The sequence below is a fragment of the Neoarius graeffei genome, chromosome 14 (assembly GCF_027579695.1).
Source record: "Neoarius graeffei isolate fNeoGra1 chromosome 14, fNeoGra1.pri, whole genome shotgun sequence".
Classification (NCBI taxonomy): Eukaryota; Metazoa; Chordata; class Actinopteri; order Siluriformes; family Ariidae; genus Neoarius; species Neoarius graeffei.
Window position 1 is genome coordinate 18,243,524 of NC_083582.1, and position 23,156 is coordinate 18,266,679.

The 23,156-nt window shown below is 43.7% G+C and overlaps 1 protein-coding gene across 3 annotated transcripts in view; it reads right to left on the minus strand.

The window, feature by feature from the left end:
• Positions 1–23,156, minus strand: part of sult1st6 (sulfotransferase family 1, cytosolic sulfotransferase 6) — a 160,317-nt gene that overhangs the window by 93,595 nt on the left and 43,566 nt on the right. The gene's annotated exons all lie outside the window — the stretch shown is intronic.

The following is a 23,156-nucleotide window of genomic DNA, read 5'->3' on the forward strand; positions in this document are numbered from 1 at the left end:
ACTAATAATACACTAATAGTATTAACAATAAATAATAATAAATTAACATTAAATTAAATATTAACAATAAATAATAAAACACTAATAATATTAACAATACAGTGGCTAAGTAAAACATTTCAGAGAACTTGTGAATGAAAATGCATTAATTGGCTATGGTTTAGGTAAACCACACTCCCGTACGGGATTTAGAATAGGAGGGTCCCCAGACCATATGTGATATGGTCTGGTGCTAACCAGGCTACCAGTACAGTACCTTAAATTAACATTTTAACAGATATGTTGTTTGCTGCCCACCTTTTGAAGAAATCTGTAAGCTTCCTCCTCTTTGCTTTCCTCATTTTTAACCTTTAGCTGCTGACCTCTAAAAATCCAAGACAACAAAACAATTTATTAACCTTCTTGTATAAAAGTGAAATTGACTGTATCGACAGTTAATTAAGGCTAGAGCACAAGACGAGTGTTTTGTTTATGTTTGCCAAAGGTAGCTAACTTGAGGCAACGTTAGGCTCAACTTTTGGTCAATCTCAGTAGCTAACTTTAACTGACATCTCCCCCTTCCCCCTGGCTAATTTCTGTCGATAACTGGGGACTATGGAAATTGAACTCGCCAAATGCACAGACAGTTCGTTCAAGCACCTCTGATGGATTAGGATCGTATGCAGGTAAAAGGGGAGACGGTGTACGGAGAAAATTATAAACAAGTCACAACACTGAAACACAAGCCCAAAAACCCGCAAAGCACGACTTCTGATTTTTTTTTAAAGCGAGCTCACAAAAAAAGAAACCCCAAAGTCGCTTATAAAAAGCGGAATTGGCAACCCACGTAGTGTTCCAGAAACCAGAATCTCTGATCGCAAGTTCTGTTCTAAATAGCTTTGACAGGTCGTCTTGTTATCAGGAAAACTATGATCTATCTCATAAAAGTCATGGGTTTATTGATTAATAAAACGATATTTAATTATTCAGAACTGAAAATCGTGAAAAGGGTTTGTTGCTTTTGATGTGTGCGTGATCATATGCCATCTGCTCCGAGCTTATGTGCCGGGGCTCAGCCCCGGACAGCCCCGGCCCAATTTAACCCCTGGTGGGCACCCTGTTTTATTTAAAGAACAGGGATCTACCAAAGTCTGATATTTACAACATATGTTTGTGGAAGTGTATCATGGCATGAATAAAGAAGATTTCTGAGGACCTCAGAAAAAGTGTTGTTGATGCTCATCAGGCTGGAAAAGGTTACAAAACCATCTCTAAAGAGTTTGGACTCCACCAATCCACAGTCAGACAGATTGTGTACTAAGGGAGGAAATTCAAGACAATTGTTACCCTCCCCAGGAGTGGTCGACCAACAAAGATCACTCCAAGAGCAAGGCATATAATAGTCAGCGAGGTCACAAAGGACCCCAGGGTAACTTCTAAGCAACTGAAGGCCTCTCTCACATTAGTCAGTGTTAATGTTCATGAGTCCACCATTAGGAGAACACTGAACAACAATGGTGTGCATGGCAGGGTTGCAAGGAGAAAGCCACTGCTCTCCAAAAGGAACATTGCTGCTCATCTGCAGTTTGCTAAAGATCACGTGGACAAGCCAAAAGGCTATTGGAAAAATGTTTTGTGGACAGATGAGACCAAAATATAACTTTTTGGTTTAAATGAGAAGCGTTATGTTTGGAGAAAGGAAAACACTGCATTCCAGCATACAGTGGTGCTTGAAAGTTTGTGAACCCTTTAGAATTTTCTACATTTCTGCATAAATATGACCTAAAACATCATCAGATTTTCACACAAGTCCTAAAAGTAGATAAAGAGAACCCAGTTAAACAAATGAGATAAAAATATTATACTTGGTCATTTATTTAGTGAGGAAAATGATCCAATATTACATATCTATGCATGGCAAAAGTATGTGAACATTTGCTTTCAGTATCTGGTGTGACCCCCTTGTGCAGCAATAACTGCAATTAAATGTTTCCGGTAACTGTTGATCAGTCCTGCACACCAGCTTGGAGGAATTTTAGCCCACTCCTCTGTGCAAAACAGCTTCAACTCTGGGATGTTGGTGGGTTTCCTCACATAAACTGCTCGCTTCAGGTCCTTCCACAACATTTTGATTGGATTAAGGTCAGGACTTTGACCTGGCCATTCCAAAACATTAACTTTATTCTTCTTTAACCATTCTTTTGTAGAACGACTTGTGTCCTTAGGGTCATTGTCTTGCTGTATGAACCACCTTCTCTTGAGATTCAGTTCATGGACAGATGTCCTGACATTTTCCTTTAGAACTCACTCGTATAATTCAGAATTCATTGTTCCATCAATGATGGCAAGCCGTCCTGGCCCAGATGCAGCAAAACAGGCCCAAACCATGATACTACCACCACCATGTTTCACAGATGGGATAAGGTTCTTATGCTGGAATGCAGTGGTTTCCTTTCTCCAAACAAAACGCTTCTCATTTAAACCAACATTCTATTTTGGTCTCATCCATCCACAGAACATTTTTCCAATAGCCTTCTGGCTTGTCCACATGATCTTTAGCAAACTGCAGACGAGCAGCAATGTTCTTTTTGGAGAGCAGTGGCTTCCTCCTTGCAACCCTGCCATGCAGACCATTGTTGTTCAGTGTTCTCCTGATGGTGGACTCATGAACATTAACATTAGCCAATGTGAGAAAGGCCTTCAGTTGCTTAGAAGTTACCCTGGGGTCCTTTGTGACCTCGCCGACTATTACACGCCTTACTCTTGCAGTGATCATTGTTGGTTGACCACTCCTGGGGAGGGTAACAATGGTCTTAAATTTCCTCCATTTGTACACAGTCTGTCTGACTATGGATTGGTGGAGTCCAAACTCTTTAGAGATGGTTTTGTAACCTTTTCCAGCCTGATGAGCATCAACAACGCTTTTCCTGAGGTCCTCAGAAATCTCCTTTCTTCGTGCCATGATACACTTCCACAAACATGTGTTGTGAAGATCAGACTTTGATCGATCCCTCTTCTTTAAATAAAACAGGGAGCCCACTCACACCTGATTGTCATCCCAACTGATTGAAAACACCTGACTCTAATTTCACCTTCAAATTAACTGCTAATCCTGGAGGTTCACATACTTTTGCCACTCACAGATATGTAATATTGGATCATTTTCCTCAATAAATAAATGACCAAGTATAAAATTTTTGTTTCATTTGTTTAACTGGGTTTTCTTTATCTATTTTTAGGACTTGTGTGAAAATCTGATGTTGTTTTAGGTCATATTTATGCAGAAATATAGAAAATTCTAAAGGGTTCACAAACTTTCAAGCACCACTGTAAGAACCTTATCCCATCTGTGAAACATGCTGGTGGTAGTACCATGGTTTGGGTCTGTTTTGTTGCATCTGGGCCAGGATGGCTTGCCACCATTGATGGAACAATGAATTCTGAATTATACCAGCCAATTCTAAAGGAAAATGTCAGGACAACTGTCCATGAGCTGAATCTCAAGAGAAGGTGTGTCATGCAGCAAGACAACGACCCTAAGCACACAAGTCGTTCTACCAAAGATTGGTTAAAGAAGAATAAAGTTAATGTTTTGGAATGGCCAAGTCAAAGTCCTGACCTTAATCCAATCGAAATGTTGTGGAAGGACCTGAAGCAAGCAGTTCATGTGACGAAACCCACCAACATTCCAGAGTTGAAGCTGTAGTGGATGGAGGAATGGGCTAAAATTAATCCAAGCCGGTGTGCAGGACTGATCAACAGATACCGGAAACGTTTAGTTGCAGTTATTGCTGCACAAGGGGGTCACACCAGAAACTGAAAGCAAAGGTTCACATACTTTTGCCACTCACAGATAATGTAATATTGGATCATTTTCCTCAATAAATAAATGACCGAGTATAATATTTTTGACTCATTTGTTTAACTGGGTTCTTTTTCTCTACTTTTAGACCGTGTGAATTCTGATGATGTTTTAGGTCATACTTATGCAGAAATGAAGAAAACTCTAAAGGGTTCACAACCTTTCAAGCACCACTGTATCAGGAATGCATGGCATTGCAGAGAATAGTATATAGAGTCTGTGTGGACACAAAAGAAGGCAGTGGTGCATATGTCTTCACACATGCAGTGCCACTGACCTGTAAATTGCTGCAATCTAATAATGGTGGACAAGCATTTAGTGATTTTTGGAACAGAATTCAGATGAAAAAAAATTTTTTCGAACCAATTTTTTATTTATTGGTGAACTTTACAACCTATTTGAGAATATCACACAGAAAACCTGGGATTTTATGATGTGATTTTCATTAGACTAGCACTTTAACATCTGTGGTGTAACCTTGGTTTGATTTACGATGGTTTGTGCAACTGTCAGAGACGAGGGTAGCAGACAGACATAAATACAGGAAGATGTTTATTTACAGGTGTGCTACAGTATATACAAAACATGAAGCAAGGTCAGAGTAACAAAAATAAATGAACAGAAACAGAGCCATTATAGTACACTTGAACATGGGCATGGACCCTGGTGTCAGCATGGGCATAAATTTGAAGATGGGCATGGACTCAGCATGTACTCTGGGCTTGAGCATGGGCATCAGCATGGGCATGGATTCAAACATGGGCACGGACTCCGGCATCGGCATCGGCATGTACTCAAGCATGTACTCTGACTTAGACTCTGACCTTGGCATGAACATGGACTTAAATCTTGGCATGGGCATGGGCATTGGAATTAGATTAGATTAGATTAGATTAGATTAGATTAGATTAGATTAGATAAAACTTTATTGATCCCTTTGGGAGGGTTCCCTCAGGGAAATTAAGATTCCAGCAGCATCATTACAGATAAACAGATAAAAGAAATAGAGAAAAACTTCTAGATAAATTAAAATAAATTAAGTATTTACATATACAAATATAAAAGAATAAGATATGGGGAAGAGATGAAGGGGAAGGGGGAGAAGTGGGGTTAGGGTAAGTGTGTGTGTGTGTGTGTGGGGGAAGCAGGAAAGACATTGAACATTATATTGCACATTGTCTGGTATTGCTTATTGTTAGGCTAGGCTAGGCTACTGCTCCTTCCCAACCTCTGTCCTCCTGTTACCCCTCCTCCCCCCCAGAGAGGAGTTGTACAGTCTGATGGTGTGAGGGACAAAGGAGTTTTTGAGTCTGTTCATCCTGCACTTGGGAAGGAGCATTCTGTCACTGAACAGGCTCCTCTGGTTGCTGATGACAGTATGCAGAGGGTGACTGGCATCATCCATGATGTTCAATAGTTTGTCCATAGACCTCTTCTCTGCCACCGTCACCAGAGAGTCCAGCTTCATGCCGACAACAGAGCCGGCCTGCCTGATCAGTTTGTCCAGCCTGGATGTGTCCTTCTTGGATGTGCTGCCCCCCCAGCACACCACGGTGTAAAACAGAACACTGGTGACCACAGACTGATAGAACATCCACAGGAGTTTCCTGCAGATGTTAAAGGACCGCAGCCTCCTAAGGAAGTATAGCCTGCTCTGTCCCTTCCTGTATAAGTGATTGGTGTTACAAGTCCAGTCCAGCTTGCTGTCCAGCCACAGCCCAAGGTACTTGTAGGAATCCACAGCCTCCACCTTGACTCCCTTGATCAGAACTGGTTGTGACCTTGGTCTGGACCTCCCAAAGTCAATGACCAGCTCCTTGGTCTTCAAGGTGTTGAGCTGCAGATGGTTCCTGTTGCACCACACAGCAAAGTCCCTCACCAGGCTCCTTTACTCCTCCTCTCTGTTGTCACTGATACACCCAACGATGGCTGTGTCATCGTCAAACTTCTGAATGTGACACAGCTCCGAGTTGTAGCAGAAGTCCGCGGTGTACAGGGTGAAGAGAAGAGGGGCCAGCACCATGCCCTGGGGTGCTCCGGTGCTGCTAATTACAGTGTCAGACATGATGTCCTTCAGCCTGATGTACTGCGGCCTGTCAGTGAGGTAGCTGGAGATCCAGGTGACCAGGCAGGGGTCCACTCGCATCCTGTTCAGTTTGTCCTGAAGCAGTAGGGGCTGGATGGTGTTAAAGGCACTCGAGAAGTCCAAGAAGAGGATCCTCACTGTGCCATTTCCCTTATCCAGATGCGAGTGGGCTCGGTGTAGTAGGTAGAGGATGGCGTCTTCCACACCAACACCTGCCCGGTATGCAAACTGCAGACAGTCCTGGGCATGTTGTACCTGGGGTCTGAGGAGGCTGAGGAAGAGCCGCTCCAATGTCTTCATCAGATGTGCAGTGAGCACCATCGGTCGGAAGTAGTTCAGCTTGCTGGGCCGATTCTTTTTGGGAACTGGAACGATACATGTCTTCCAAAGGGTTGGCACTCTCCCCAGCTGCAGGCTGAGGTTGAAGATGCGTTGGAGTGGTTCACCCAGTTCAGCAGCGCAGGTCTTCAGTAGTCATGGACACACCTTGTCCGGGCCTGCTGCTTTCCTGGGGTGAAGCTTCCTCAGTTGACCTCTGACCTGGTCTGCAGTAATGCACAGAGGAGTCTGTGTTGAGGTGGGGGAGGAGGGGGAGGAGGGGGCTGCTGTGATGACTGGGGGGACGTGTGTTGAGGGAAGAAGGAGACATGGCTGCAGTGAGGGACAGGGTGGGGGGGACATGGGCTGGTTCAACCGATTGAAGAAGTCATTCAACTCATTCGCCCTCTCCACTGTCCCCTCAATGACTCTGCTCTTTGTTTTGTGGCCTGTGATGGTTTTCACACCTTCCCAGACCTCCCTCATGCTGTTCTCCTTCAGCTTCTGCTCCACCTTTCTCCTGTAGCTGTCCTTAGCTTCCCTCATGCAGCGTTTCACCTCCTGCTGTGCTGCTTTCATTGCCTCCCTATCCCTGCTCCTGAAGGCGGCCTTCTTCCTGTTGAGGACAGCTTTGACTTCCTGTGTTACCCATGGCTTGTTATTAGGGTAACACCATACAGTCTTAGCGGGGGAGACCACGTCTGCACAGAAGTTGAGGTAATCTGTCAGACAGTGTGTCAGCCCCTCTATGTCCTCACAGTGTGGGCTAAGCAGCACATCCCAGTCCGTGATGTCATAGCAGTCTCTGAGGGCATCTTCCATTTCAGGGGACCACCTTCTGATGAAGCTAGTTGTTGCAGGCTGCCTTTGGACTGGGGGGGTATACTTCGGCTGTAGACGAACCAGGTTGTGGTCAGACTTCCCAAGTGGGGGGAGGAGTGTGGCTCTGTATGCATCCCTCGCATTAGCATACAGCAAGTCAATTGTCCTGTTGTTCCTTGTTGGACAATCCACAGCCTGGTAAAACGCAGCCAAAGTAGAGTCCAAAGTAGCATGATTAAAGTCCCCAGAAATGATCATAAATGCCTCAGAGTGCTGTGTCTGCAGCCTTGCTGTGACAGAATGAATCCTCTCATATGCAGAGGCTGCGTCTGCCTTCGGAGGGATGTAAATACAGATGGTGATCACGTGACTGAACTCCCTCGGCAGATAATATGGCTGCAGGCTAATGGCTAACAGCTCCAGGTCCAGGCAACATAAAACTGTCTTTACGGAGATATGTCCCGGGTTACACCAGCGGTTGTTGACATAAATGATGAGTCCCCCACCTTTGCTTTTCCTGCATGTGTTAGTGACTCTGTCGGCTCTCACAGCAGTGAATCCCCACAGGTCCACGTTAGCATCCGGTACAAGGTGTGTTAGTCATGTCTCCGTAAAGATAAATAAGCTGCTCTCCCGGTAAATCCGCTGGTTGTTCAGAGCGGAAAGCTCGTCGACTTTATTTGGCAGCGAGTTCACTTTCCCCATGATAATGGAGGGAATGGATGGTTTGTTGTGCTGCTGGTTGTCCGCTAGCCTAGCCTTTAGCTTAGCTCCAGCTTTGCAGCCCCTGGGTTTCCTCCTCAGCTCTGCCAGGATGGGGTGTCGTATCCCGGCTCGTCCCATTGTTTTCAGGGCCAGCAGCTCCTCTCTCGAATAAGTGAGAAAACTGGCTCCTGGTTGCGTATTAAAGTTAAATATATCCATGTTATATAGTTAAACACACTATGTCTTTGTAAGAAGAGCAAAAAAGTAAAAAAAAGGTGGAAAAAAGAGGTTTAAAGAGCTAAAAACTACAGAGCTACTGGAGAGGCAGCCGTCTCACACAGCGGCCATATGAGTACAACCCCGATTCCAAAAAAGTTGGAACAAAGTACAAATTGTAAATAAAAATGGAATGCAATAATTTACAAATTTCAAAAACTGATATTGTATTCACAATAGAACATAGACAACATATCAAATGTCGAAAGTGAGACATTTTGAAATTTCATGCCAAATATTGGCTCATTTGAAATTTCATGACAGCAACACATCTCAAAAAAGTTGGGACAGGGGCAATAAGAGGCTGGAAAAGTTAAATGTACAAAAAAGGAACAGCTGGAGGACCAAATTGCAACTCATTAGGTCAACTGGCAATAGGTCATTAACATGACTGGGTATAAAAAGAGCATCTTGGAGTGGCAGCGGCTCTCAGAAGTAAAGATGGGAAGAGGATCACCAATCCCCCTAATTCTGTGCCGACAAATAGTGCAGCAATATCAGAAAGGAGTTCGACAGTGTAAAATTGCAGAGTTTGAACATATCATCATCTACAGTGCATAAAATCATCAAAAGATTCAGAGAATCTGGAAGAATCTCTGTGCATAAGGGTCAAGGCCGGAAAACCATACTGGGTGCCCGTGATCTTTGGGCCCTTAGACGGCACTGCATCACATACAGGCATGCTTCTGTATTGGAAATCACAAAATTGGCTCAGGAATATTTCCAGAGAACATTATCTGTGAACACAATTCACCGTGCTATCCGCTGTTGCCAGCTAAAACTCTATAGTTCAAAGAAGAAGCCGTATCTAAAGATGATCCAGAAGCGCAGACGTGTTCTCTGGGCCAAGGCTCATTTAAAATGGACTGTGGCAAAGTGGAAAACTGTTCTGTGGTCAGATGAATCAAAATTTGAAGTTCTTTATGGAAATCAGGGACGCTGTGTCATTCGGACTAAAGAGGAGAAGGACGACCCAAGTTGTTATCAGCGCTGAGTTCAGAAGCCTGCATCTCTGATGGTATGGGGTTGCATTAGTGCGTGTGGCATGGGCAGCTTGCACATCTGGAAAGACACCATCAATGCTGAAATGTATATCCAGGTTCTAGAGCAACATATGCTCCCATCCAGACAACGTCTCTTTCAGGGAAGACCTTGCATTTTCCAACATGACAATGCCAAACCACATACTGCATCAATTACAGCATCATGGCTGCATAGAAGAAGGGTCCGGGTACTGAACTGGCCAGCCTGCAGTCCAGATCTTTCACCCATAGAAAACATTTGGCGCATCATAAAATGGAAGATACGACAAAAAAGACCTAAGACAGTTGAGCAACTAGAATCCTACATTAGACAAGAATGGGTTAACATTCTTATCCCTAAACTTGAGCAACTTGTCTCCTCAGTCCCTAGACGTTTACACTGTTGTAAAGAGAAAAGGGGATGTCTTACAGTGGTAAACATAGCCTTGTCCCAACTTTTTTGAGATGTGTTGTTGTCATGAAATTTAAAATCACCTAATTTGTCTCTTTAAATGATACATTTTCTCAGTTTAAACATTTGATATGTCATCTATGTTCTATTCTGAATAAAATATGGAATTTTGAAACTTCCATATCATTGCATTCTGTTTTTCTTTACAATTTGTACTTTGTCCCAACTTTTTTGGAATCGGGGTTGTATGAATTAGCATGGCATGGACTTGGACATGGGCTTGGGTCTTGGCATGGACTCTGATGTTATCATTGGCATGGACATGGGCTTAGATCTTGGCATGGGCTTGGACCTTGGCATGGGCAGTGGCATTAGCATGGGCATGGACTTGGACATGGGCTGTGTTTGAGTGCTGACATCTTTGAGGCTAGGTGACAGAGTGATGAGTTCGTCCCAGCTGAAATCTGGAGCTGTCAGCCTCTGGAGCAAGCAGTGGAGCAGATGCCAAGGTCCAAGTATTCAAAGGATGAAAAATGAAAGATTATTACTTCAAGGTCTCATCTCATCTCATTATCTCTAGCCGCTTTATCCTGTCCTACAGGGTCGCAGGCAAGCTGGAGCCTATCCCAGCTGACTACGGGCGAAAGGCAGGGTACACCCTGGATAAGTCGCCAGGTCATCACAGGGCTGACACATAGACACAGACAACCATTCACACTCACATTCACACCTACGGTCAATTTAGAGTCACCAGTTAACCTAACCTGCATGTCTTTGGACTGTGGGGGAAACCGGAGCATCCGGAGGAAACCCACGCGGACATGGGGAGAACATGCAAACTCTGCACAGAAAGGCCCTCGCCAGCCACGGGACTCAAACCCGGACCTTCTTGCTTTGAGGCGACAGCGCTAACCACTACACCACCGTGCCGCCTTACTTCAAGGTAATAGTTGCAAATGCTACATGCGACAATTTGCTTAGTAGATCAGTCAGAGCTCACCTGGGTTTAATCAACACACTGGAGAAGAGGTTTGTCCTACCCCCCCATAGACAGCATTTTGCATAAACTAGCTAGAAGCTCAGTGTACTCAACACTGAATGTAGTTAGTGGGTTTTGGCAGATAGCCCTTAATGAGTACAGCTCCAAACTGACCACATTTATAACTCCCAAAGGACACTACTATTTTAAAAGTCTTCCATTTGGAATCATATCTGCACTGGAGATATGACCATGATGGAACTCTTATCTACATGAATGATATTCTAGTGTTTGCAGCCATGATGGAAATACATATCTGAAAAGTGTATGTATAAATTCAAACAGAGCTTTCTTCATTGTTTGGGCCATGTTATCAGCCAGGACAGCAGCTCTCCATGTCCTGAGAGGGTTTTGGCCATCACTGCCCTGGAAATGCCCAAAAAATGTGTCAGAGTTGAGAAGACTGCTTGGTATGATGAACTATTTTGGTAAATACATCCTTCACATCTCACTCCCTTCACCCTATAAATGAGCTGTTCAAAACTACTGTGGCAGGGATGTGGGGCCACCAGCAGGACTAAAACTTTAAGAAGGTAAAATTATTGATATCCTCTGCACCTGTGCTCTAGTATTTCAACCTAAAACTGCCAACTATAGTAGGCACTGATGCACCCAGTTATGGACTAGATGGAGTACTGCTGCAGGATCATGGAGACACACTTAAACCTGTGACCTATTGCTTTCATACACTCAAAGATCAGCCAAGCAGTAAAGAATAATGTGTTGTCCTGTTGCCACTGCAATGAGCAAAAACCGAGGCAGAACCAGGTACCATTTATCATGGAGCTTCCTTGGCAAAAACTCACTGCAGACTTGTGCAAATTCAAAGGAAAAAAAATTCCTAGTAGTTTCAGCCTACTACTCAAGGTGGCTGGAAATACTTAGCCTCAACAAGACGGTGATTAAGCTGCAATAAGCAAGCTACTGAGCATATTTCACTGCTTGGGTTTCCTGAAGAGCTAATAACAGATAATGGCCCACAATTCACTTCACAGCTGTTCCAGGTCTTCACATATATGCATGATATCCAGCATATAATGTCAAGTCCATACTACCCCAACAGGATGGCTGAGCGAGCCTTCCGGACAGCTAAAAGTATTCTGTAACAACCAGACCCGCAGCTTGCTCTTCTGAGTTCCAGGGACACAACCCTGTCCAACATTGATCAAGGAGAGTCCAGCCATACTCCTTATGGGAAGGACCATGCGGAGCACAGTCCCCTAGCTTAACCACCACCTGAGGCGAGCCTGGTCCGATTTGTCTACAGTAAGGCAGAATGATGCCAAGGCTAAGTATGCCTTGAATGAGCACATCTACAACAGGAGATATTCAGCAAAGCCACTTCCTGCCTTGAGTGGTAGATGATAAAGTACAACTCAAAACTGAAACAGACAGGACAGGGAGCGAGACTGGGGTCATCACCACATTAGTTTTTTTTTTATAACACAACAAGGAAACACCACCAGACGAAACTGCATGCATTTGAAGATTGTCAACCAGGATCATCATGAAACTCAACCAGGGAAAATCCTCACACCACCAGACAGTAATGTCTTCACCCATTAGCCCTACCTGTGCTGGTATTGGGACTGTGAATGGGATAACGACATGCTCTGGAAATGTTGTGAAACCTGCTGCCAAGTTACTAGTTAGTTGGAATGTGAAGCATTCCCTTCCCATTACACCAGGTTGTGGCAGTCCACCCACTACACTGTACACTATAGAAATGCTTTTGTTCTCAAAGATGTTTTACTTAGTGTGTGTGTGTGTGTGTGTGTGTGTGTGTGTGTGTGTGTGTGTGTGTATAAGGTGGAGGGGAAATTTCTAAGGTGATAATCAGTTGAGTGCCGACACTGGCAGCCCTGTATCCTTCGTAGACTATGCTTCACTATTCAGCTTACTTCCTCAAGTCAATCTCAAGAAACATCCCACCAAGGATTGATCCAGCTCAATGGAGGACGTTGGTAAACCATGGTATTTCTAAGAGAAGATCATCAAGAAGCGGTTGCTGTGGTGGTTGTCACCGCTCTCCTCCATGTTTCAATATCAACTGTAATCCCACCACAGCAAGACTATGTCCCCTCAAATACAATCATGGAACAATCAAGTATCTCTGTGCTTTTAAACACATTGTGGGTGGCTCATAAAGATCATCGTTCTACAAGGAACTTAAGTAGCTTACATCAGGTCATGCTGTCGATTCCAGAATATTACCAAACCCCAAAGGTTAGATTCGCTCTCTCGAATGCTTGCTCCATCAAAAACAAAACATCGTCCTTGTGTGACTTTATAATCTCACGTCAACTTGACATCATGGTTTTCATGGAAACTTAGCTTAAAAGTGATGATCGTGACTCCTATTCTCTAGCTGATGTGTCTAATACACTTGCTGAATATAACATCATACACAAACCAAGAACAGACAAGCATGGAGTGGGCAAGGATTTGATACTTGTTTGAACAACCATCGTAACTACTGTACCAAGCAATGGAATGCCTAGATGTCACTGTTAAAGCTGGAAGTAAATTCCTACGACTGGTGTCTATATATCAGCCACCACCATCAAATAAGAACAAATTAACAACCTCTATGTACTTTGATGATTTCAATCACCTTATAAAGGAAGTTGCTGCTGCTTCACTAAGCTGCTGTTTAATCTGTGGTGACTTCAACCTCCATATTGACACTTGTAACTCTGAGACACAACAATTTCAAGAGATTATTCTGTCTGCTGACTTGAACCATGTTGACTTCCAGACGCATTCTAAAGGACCTACATTGGATCTTGTACTTACTAATAGTGATGCCAACCTGGTTTCAAATCTACACTCATCATTTGGCCTTCCCTCTGACCATGCCTGCATTACTTGTAATCTGGAGCTTCCTCGTCCACCACGAATCCAAATCCACACTAAACATCACAAGGTTCTTGACATTAATATTGATCGTTTTGTACAAGATCTATCATGTTTAAATTTAATCACCAATGCTCCATCTAGTCTGCATGACCTGATTGATGCCTACAATCATGAGCTGGAAAACTTACTGGACAGCCATGCACCCATCTTAGATCATTCCATCACTCTATGGCCTCATGTTCCCTGGTTTACTGAAAGTCTGCAAACTCTTAAAGGAACAGTCCACCGTACTTCCATAATGAAATATGTTCTTCTCTGAATTGAGACGAGCTGATCCATACCTCTCCGAGCTTTGTGCGACCTCCCAGTCAGTCAGACGCGCTGTTACTCCTGTTAGCAATGTAGCTAGGCTCAGCATGGCCAATGGTATTTTTGGGGGCTGTAGTTAGATGCGACCAAACTTTTCCACGTTTTTCCTGTTTACATAGGCTTATATGACCAGTGACATGAAACAAAGTTCAGTTACACAAATTGAAACGTGGCGATTTTCTATGCTATGGAAAGTCCGCACTATAATGACAGGCGTACTAACACCTTCTGCACGCTTCGACAGCGCATTGATGCAAGTATCAATGCGCTGTCGAAGCGCGCAGAAGGTGTTAGTACGCCTGTCATTATAGTGCGGACTTTCCATAGCATAGAAAATCGCCACGTTTCAATTTGTGTAACTGAACTTTGTTTCATGTCACTGGTCATATAAACCTATGTAAACAGGAAAAACGTGGAAGAGTTTGGTCGCATCTAACTACAGCCCCAAAAAATACCATTGGCCATGCTGAGCCTAGCTACATTGCTAACAGGAGTAACAGCGCATCTGACTGACTGGGAGGTCACACAAAGCTCGGAGAGGTACGGATCAGCTCGTCTCAATTCAGAGAAGAACATATTTCATTATGGAAGTACGGTGGAATGTTCCTTTAAGCAAAAAAAAAATGTAGTTTTGAAAGAAAGTGGATTATTTCAGGACTTGAAGTTCACAAGCAAATGTATAGAGTCATTGAAGAAATATCACATTGCCATCCAGGAAGCCAAGCTGTCCTATTACAACCCTGATTCCAAAAAAGTTGGGACAAAGTACAAATTGTAAATAAAAACGGAATGCAATAATGTGGAAGTTTCAAAATTTCATATTTTATTCAGAATAGAACATAGATGACATATCAAATGTTTAAACTGGGAAAATGTATCATTTAAAGAGGAAAATTAGGTGATTTTAAATTTCATGACAACAACACTTCTCAAAAAAGTTGGGACAAGGCCATGTTTACCACTGTGAGACATCCCCTTTTCTTTTTACAACAGTCTGTAAACGTCTGGGGACTGAGGAGACAAGTTGCTCAAGTTTAGGGATGGGAATGTTAACCCATTCTTGTCTAATGTAGGATTCTAGTTGCTCAACTGTCTTAGGTCTTTTTTGTCGTATCTTCCGTATTATGATGCGCCAAATGTTTTCTATGGGTGAAAGATCTGGACTGCAGGCTGGCCAGTTCAGTACCCGGACCCTTCTTCTACGCAGCCATGATGCTGTAATTGATGCAGTATGTGGTTTGGCATTGTCATGTTGGAAAATGCAAGGTCTTCCCTGAAAGAGACGTCGTCTGGATGGGAGCATATGTTGCTCTAGGACTTGGATATACCTTTCAGCATTGATGGTGTCTTTCCAGATGTGTAAGCTGCCCATGCCACACGCACTAATGCAACCCCATACCATCAGAGATGCAGGCTTCTGAACTCAGCGCTGATAACAACTTAGGTCGTCCTTCTCCTCTTTAGTCCGAATGACACAGCATCCCTGATTTCCATAAAGAACTTCAAATTTTGATTCATCTGACCACAGAACAGTTTTCCACTTTGCCACAGTCCATTTTAAATGAGCCTTGGCCCAGAGAAGACGTCTGCACTTCTGGATCATGTTTAGATATGGCTTCTTCTTTGAACTATAGAGTTTTAGCTGGTAACAGCGGATGGCACGGTGAATTGTGTTCACAGATAATGTTCTCTGGAAATATTCCTGAGCCCATTTTGTGATTTCCAATACAGAAGCATGCCTGTATGTGATGCAGTGCCATCTAAGGGCCCGAAGATCACGGGCACCCAGTATGGTTTTCCGGCCTTGACCCTTACACACAGATTCTTCCAGATTTTCTGAATCTTTTGATGACATTATGCACTGTAGATATGTTCAAACTCTTTGCAATTTTACAATGTCGAACTCCTTTCTGATATTGCTCCACTATTTGTTGGCACAGAATTAAGGGGATTGGTGATCCTCTTCCCATCTTTACTTCTGAGAGCCGCTGCCACTCCGAGATGCTCTTTTTATACCCAGTCATGTTAATGACCTATTGCCAATTGACCTAATGAGTTGCAATTTGGTCCTCCAGCTGTTCCTTTTTTGTACCTTTAACTTTTCCAGCCTTTTATTGCCCCTGTCCCAACTTTTTTGAGATGTGTTGCTGTCATGAAATTTCAAATGAGCCAATATTTGGCATAAAATTTCAAAATGTCTCACTTTCGACATTTGATATGTTGTCTATGTTCTATTGTGAATACAATATCAGTCTTTGAGATTTGTAAATTATTGCATTCCATTTTTATTTACAATTTGTACTTTGTCCCAACTTTTTTGGAATCAGGGTTGTCTAGGTGGTGGGGGGAGGATTAATTTGGTTCAACAGTCTTATGGCATGTGGGAAAAAGCTGTTGTAGAACCTGGCTGTTCTACTCCAGAGGCTTCATAGCCTCTTTCCAGAAACCAGCAGTGAGAACAGTCCATAGTGGGGGTGGGAGGTGTCTCTGCTGATGTTGCAAGCCCTGGTCAGGCAGCATTTTTCTGAAATATCCTGTATCGGAAGAAGTGAAGTCCCGATGATTTTCTCCGCTGTCTTCACCACCCTCTACAGGGACTTCCAGTCAGAGGCCCTGCAGGCTCCTGACCAGACAGAGATGCAGCAAGTCAGTATGCTCTCTATAGTGCCTCTGTAGAAAGTGGTGAGAATTGGAGGGGGCAGATGTGCCTTCTTCATCCAGCACAGAAAGTGCATGCGCTTCTGAGCCTTCTTTACAAGGGCCCCAGTGTGATGGGACTAGGTCAGAGTGACCGTTATCTGCACCCCCAGGAACTTTGTGCTGCTGACTCTCTCCACCGCTGTGTCGTTGATTATGAGTGGTGTGTGAGTGGGCCGGCTCCTCCTGAAGTCGATGATGATCTCCTTGGTTTTGGCGACATTCAGGACTAGGTTGTTGGTTTTGCACCAGTCCATTAGGTGCATCACCTCCTCTCTGTAGCCCACATTGTTGTCACCCTGGATAAGGCCCACTACTGTTGTGTCATCTGCAAACTTCATGATGTGGTTAGTAGTGGACCTGGGACAGCAGTCATGGGTCATCAGGGTGAACAGTAGCGGGCTCAGGACACAGCCCTGAGGGGAGCCGGTGCTCAGGGAGATGACACTGGAGGTGTTGTTGCCCACCTGCACAGACTGACGTCTGTTGGTGAGAAAGGCAAGCAGCTAGTTACACAAGGGGGAGCTGAAACCAAGAGGGGCCACTTTGCTCACCAGGTGCTGTGGGATGATGGTATTGAACGCTGAGCTGAAGTCCAAAAACATCTGCACATGTGTGTCCTTCCCTTCCAGATGTTCTAAGCTCAGATGGAGTACAGAGGAGATGGCGTCCTCTGTGGAGCGATTAGGGCGATAAGCAAACTGGTATGGGTCGAATGTGGGGGGGAGTCTGGAGACAATGTGGTCCTTTACCAGCCTCTCGAAGCACTTCATCATTATGGGGGTGAGTGCTACGGGACGGTAATCATTGAGGGAGGAGATTATGGGTTTTTTAGGCACAGGGATGATTGTAGCAGTCTTTAGACATGTTGGTACCACAGCCTGGATCAGCAAGGTGTTGAAGATGTCCATGAGAACCCCAGCCAGCTGATCAGCACATTCTTTGAGCACCCGTCCTAGTATGCCATCAGGACCAGCTGCCTTCCATGTGTTCACTCTCCTCAGGGTTTTGCGGACATTAGCTGTGTCCAGACTGATCAGCTGCTCATCAGGGCAAGTAATAAATTTCCTCACAGGAATGGTGTTGAGTGCCTCAAACCTCCCAAAGAAGTTATTGAGTTCGTTGATAAAGTTGATGTTATCGTCGCAGGGGGGAGGAGTAGCTTTGTAGTCTGTGATGACTTGGATACCCTGCCACATTTGTCTGGTGTTCGTGGGGTCATGGAAGAAGTCCTGCACTTTCTGGCCATGGGCATGCTTTGCAGTTCTTGTGTCACGGTTCAGGTTGGCTCTAGCTGTTCTGAGTGCCACCATGTCACCAGATTTAAAAGCGACATTCTGTGCTTTCAGCATTGCGCGTACCTCTCTGGTCATCCAGGGTTTCTCATTGGCCCGTGTGGAGCTGTTTCTGATCACACTAACATCCTCCATGCACTTCTGAATGAATGCAGAGACAGACTCAGCATACTCCTCCACCTGCGTGTGATTGTTGTCTGTTGCAGCTGCCTTGAACATGTCCCAGTCTGTGTACTTGAAGCAGTCCTGTAATGCATCCATAGCTCCCGCAGGCCAAACCCTCACCTGCTTCACTGTGGTTTTTTTTTCCTGATCAGCAGGGGCTTGTATGCAGGTATTAGCATCACAGAGAGATGGTCTGAGGAGCCAAGATGGGGGCGGGGTGCAGCCCTGAATGCCTTTTTGATGTTGCTGTAAGCCAGGTCCAGCGTGTTCTCTCCCCTGGTTGCAAAATCAACATACTGGTGGAAGTGAGGAAACAGTTTTCATATTGGCCTGATTAATGTCCCCTGCCATGATGAAAATTCCCTCAGGATATGTAGATTGCAGTTCACTGATGGAACAGTATAGGACATTCAGGGCTTCTCTAGTGTTTGCACTGGGCAGAATGTACACTGCTGTGATGATGATAATAATCGTGAATTCCCGGGGTAAATAAAAGGGCCTGCATTTAACAGTCAGTAGTTCTACATCAGTAGAGCAGTGACTTGAGACTATCTCCCCATTGTTGCACCAGTTATTGTTGGTGTATATGCAAACACCACCGCCCCGGGATTTACCCGTAAGAGAGCTGCATCTGTCTGACCGGAATGTTGTTAGCCCCTCTATGCTAACAGCGTAATCTGGGATGGATGGTTTTAACCATGTCTCTGTGAGAATTATGGCACAGCAGTCTCTCAGTTCCCATTTTGTTGTTAATTCCAGCTTCAGGTAGTCCAGTTTGTTCTCTAAGGAGTGGACGTTAGACAGCAGGATGGAAAGAAGCAGCGTTCTACACAGGTTAGCCTTTAGCTTAGCTGTTAGCCCCACTTGGCATCCCCGCTTCCACTTTCTGTCACACTGTCTCTGTCTCCTCCGCTGGCGGACTCCTCTGGTACGAGGTTCCGCTGCGCCATAGGCTCTCGGATGTAGCCGACGTAGCAGTCCAAGGCTACGGAGAAGATCCAGAGTGGTCACCTCTATGAGTACTCCGCTGTTGGATTCACATAGATCTAGTCAGTCGTGTTTAGGTCAGGGGTACCCAAAATTTCTCAGCAAATGACCCCAAATGTCATTATAATTTAATATACATGGATCACCCATAACATTAAAACCAATGACCGGCGACATGAATCACATTTGATTATCTCATTACAATGGCACCTGTCAAGGAGTGGGATATATTAGGCAGCAAGTGAACAGTTAATTCTTGAAGTTGATGTGTTGGAAGCATGAAAAATTGGCAAGCGTAAGGATCTGTGAGACTTTAACAAGAGTCAAATTCTGATAACAAGTCAAGTGGGTCAGAGCATCTCCAAAACAGCAGGTCTTGTGGGGTGTTCCCAATCTGCAGTGATTAGTACTTGCCAAAAGTGCTCCAATGAAGGACAACCAATGAACCATCAACAGGGTCATGGGCTCACTGATGCACATGGGGAGTGAAGGATAACCCATCTGGCCAGATCTCACATAAGAGCTACTGTAGCACATATTGCTGAAAAAGTTAGTGCTGGCTATGAAACAAAGGTGTCAGAACACACAGTGCTTTAGACGGTCAAAGCACCCATGCTGACGTGGTCTACTGCTGAAAGTGCCTACAATGGACACATGAGTATCAGAAGTGGACCCATGGAGCCACTTCTGGGGGAAGCTGGCATCAGGATGCACTATGGAAAGAAGGCAAGCCGGTGGGAGCTGTGTGTTGCTCTGAGCAATTTTCTGCTGGGAAACCTTGGGTCCTTGCATTCATGTGGATGACACCTACCACCTATCTAAACATTGTTGCAGACCAAGTATACCCCTTCATGGCAATGGTATTCACATATAGTAATGGTCTCTTTCACAGGATAATGCACCATGCCACACTACAATAATTAAACAGGAATGGGATGAGGAACATGACAAAGAGTTCAAGGACTTGGTCTCCAATCTGATTAAGCATCTGTGGGATGTGCTGGACAAACAAGTCTGAGGCCCCACCTTGCAACTTACTGGAATTAAAGGATCTGCTGCTAATGTCTTGGTACCAGATACCACAGCACACCTTCAGAGGTCTTGTGGAGTCCATGCATTCAAGTGAATAAAGTCAAAGCATTATTCTATGCTCTGACTTACCAGTCTAGAACTGTTGTGCTGTTATAGGAAAATTCATACTGACGTGGTATTATGTGGCTTACCCTGAAGCGGCCTGATTTATAGATTAGGCATGATCCTCTGTGTGTGTGTGTGTGTGTGTGTGTGTGTGTGCACGCAGAAGCAGCAGTAGCATGGGTTTAGTGTCCCAAAAGAAAAATGTCTTCAATTTACAGTATATACGGCATATACATGCTGTGTGTATATATATATATATATATATATATATATATATATATATATATATATATATATATATAATCTCATCTCATTATCTCTAGCCACTTTATCCTGTTCCACAGGGTTGCAGGCAAGCTGGAGCCTATCCCAGCTGATTACGGGTGAAAGGCAGGGTACACCCTAGACAGTTGTTGTACAGTTATGACTGTACTGATTGGGATGTGTTTGTAGATGCATGTGGAGACGATCTTGATGAGCTTGCTGAAGTAACATGTTCCTATGCTGCATTCTGCAGAGATATGATAATTCCATGCAAGAAAGTCAAAATCTATCCCAACAATAGACCATGGGTGAACAAATCAGTTAAATCCAGCATCCAGGCTAAAAAGAATGCTTTCAAGCAAGGTTCTATGTCTGACATACAATCAGCTACTAAAAACATAGAAATGGAGATACTAAAAGCAAAACAGAACTATAAGGAAAAATTAGAACACAACATGTCCAGGAACAAGCTTGGTTCAGCATGGTCATGTATGAAAAGTATTGCAGGCATCAATAAGTCTGACTCAAATAATGGCAGTACCATCACCCTTGAGGGCTTTGACTCAGATTTTAATCTTGCAAATGCACTTAACAGTTTTTATAATCGTTTTGATGTATCTGATTTTAAATCTGAAATACAGGACCTGAGACATAAATTAATGGACCAGGATCATTTTAATATAAGAGAATAAGACATAGTGAGAGCATTCAAATACATAAAAACAAATAAGAGCCAAGGACCGGATGCTATCTGCGGCCACCTTCTCAAAACATGCTCTGAAGAACTGGCCCCAATATTCCATCACATATTTAATAAGTCCCTAGAAACACAGCATGTGCCAAAATGCTGGAAGGACGCTGTGGTAGTCCCAGTCCCCAAATCCAACTGCCCTAAAGTGCTGAATGATTTCAGACCTATTGCTCTGACATCCATAGTGATGAAAACCTTTGAAAAACTAGTAAAATCTGAAGTCATGATGAAAACACAGCCAAATATGGACACTTTGCAGTTTGCCTATAGACCACGAAGGGGAGTTGAGGACGCCACAGCCACCCTTTTAAATTTTATTTTTAAGCATCTAGAAGGGAAAGACACCCATGCTCGGCTCTTATTTATTGATTTTATGTCTGCTTTTAACTCAATCCAACCGTATGTTTTAATGGAAAGGCTTGAGGAGCAGTTCAACTTGAGTAACAACCTTTTGGGGTGGATTTTAAACTTTTTAATAAATCGAACACAGAGAGTAAGGATCAACGGCACCCCATCTGACCAGACCTGCAGCTCCACTGGGTCACCACAAGGATGTGTACTGTCCCCTCTCCTTTTTATTTTATATACAAATATGTGTTGCAGCAATACAGTGAACAGATCTATTTTAAAATATGCAGATGATACAGTGATTGTGAGCTTACTGCAAGGCGGGGAGGCAGGTCATGGCCCAATAGTGGAAGAATTTATAGAGTGGTGTAACAAATCATTCCTGCAGATAAATATCTCAAAGACCAAAGACATGGTTATTGATTTTAGAAAGCACAACCAGATCCAGATGCCCACAGAAATTAATGGTCAGAAAGTGGAGAGTATAGACAAGTACAAATACCTTGGCACCATTATTGACAACAAGCTCACGTTTGAGGTAAACTGTGAAGCTGTTTTTAAAAAGGCCAACCAGTGTCTGCATTGTCTGAGGAAACTGTCTTATTTTCACATTGATTGAACCTTGCTTACCCTCTTTTACCGTGCTTTTATTGAATCTATCTTATCTTTCTGCTTGGCGTGCTGGTTCAACAACCTGTCTTTTAAAAACAAGAATTCCCTTTTTCAAATAGTTAAGTGGTCTGGCAGGCTGATTGGGGAGCCACAACTTAGTCCTGACACCCTTTACACCAGACAGTTGCAGAGGATAGCTGGTTCCATCTTGGAAGATAGCTCTCACCCACTGTATAAGGAATTTCAGCTCCTTCCATCTGGTTACAGAAACAACATACCTGTCTGCAAGACAAAGCGTTTCAGAGGAAGTTTTGTCCCCTCTGCTATTAAAGAGATTAATAATATAACTTCTAAACATAGGCTGTAATAGCACAATTTAATTTATTTGTTTTATAATTAATTTTTAATTTGTTTATATATTTAAGGACCTTATCAGTCTTATTTTATTACATATCAATTTATCATGGCTGGTATATCACACTTTTTTTTTTTTTTTACACAATGTGACACTATGTCACTCTAGGATGCGCTACTTTGGTACTGTCTAATGTTTACTGTTTTTAAACATTTCTGTAATATATCAAATGTTTGTATGTTAAGTGTGTCCTTTGTTTTAAATGTTTTGTATGAGTGGTGATCACTTGGCTGCACACCAAATCTACCTTTGGGTACAAATAAAGTTATCTCATCTAATCTAAAGTCACCAGATCATCACAGGGCTGACACATAGACACAGACAACCATTCACACCTACAGTCAATTTAGAGTCACCAGTTAACCTAACCTGCATGTCTTTGGACTGTGGGGGAAACCAGAGCACCCGGAGGAAGCCCATGCAGACATGGGGAGAACATGCAAACTCTACACAGGAAGGCCCTTGCTGGCCACGGGGCTCGAACCCGGACCTTCTTGCTGTGAGGCGACAGCGCTAACCACTACACCACCGTGCCGCCCCAGATTTTGGGGGGTTTAGCACCATCTGATTTACACAACATGCCTACCACTTTAAAGGTGCACATTGTTTTTTTGTTTTTTTTTTATTGTGACACTGTAGTATATTCCTGATATGGGTGGAGTACAGAAGCATGGCAGGTGGGAACTGAAGTTCTTGCAAACTTTTATTTTACAGATATGGATAGCTTTTCAGCTCA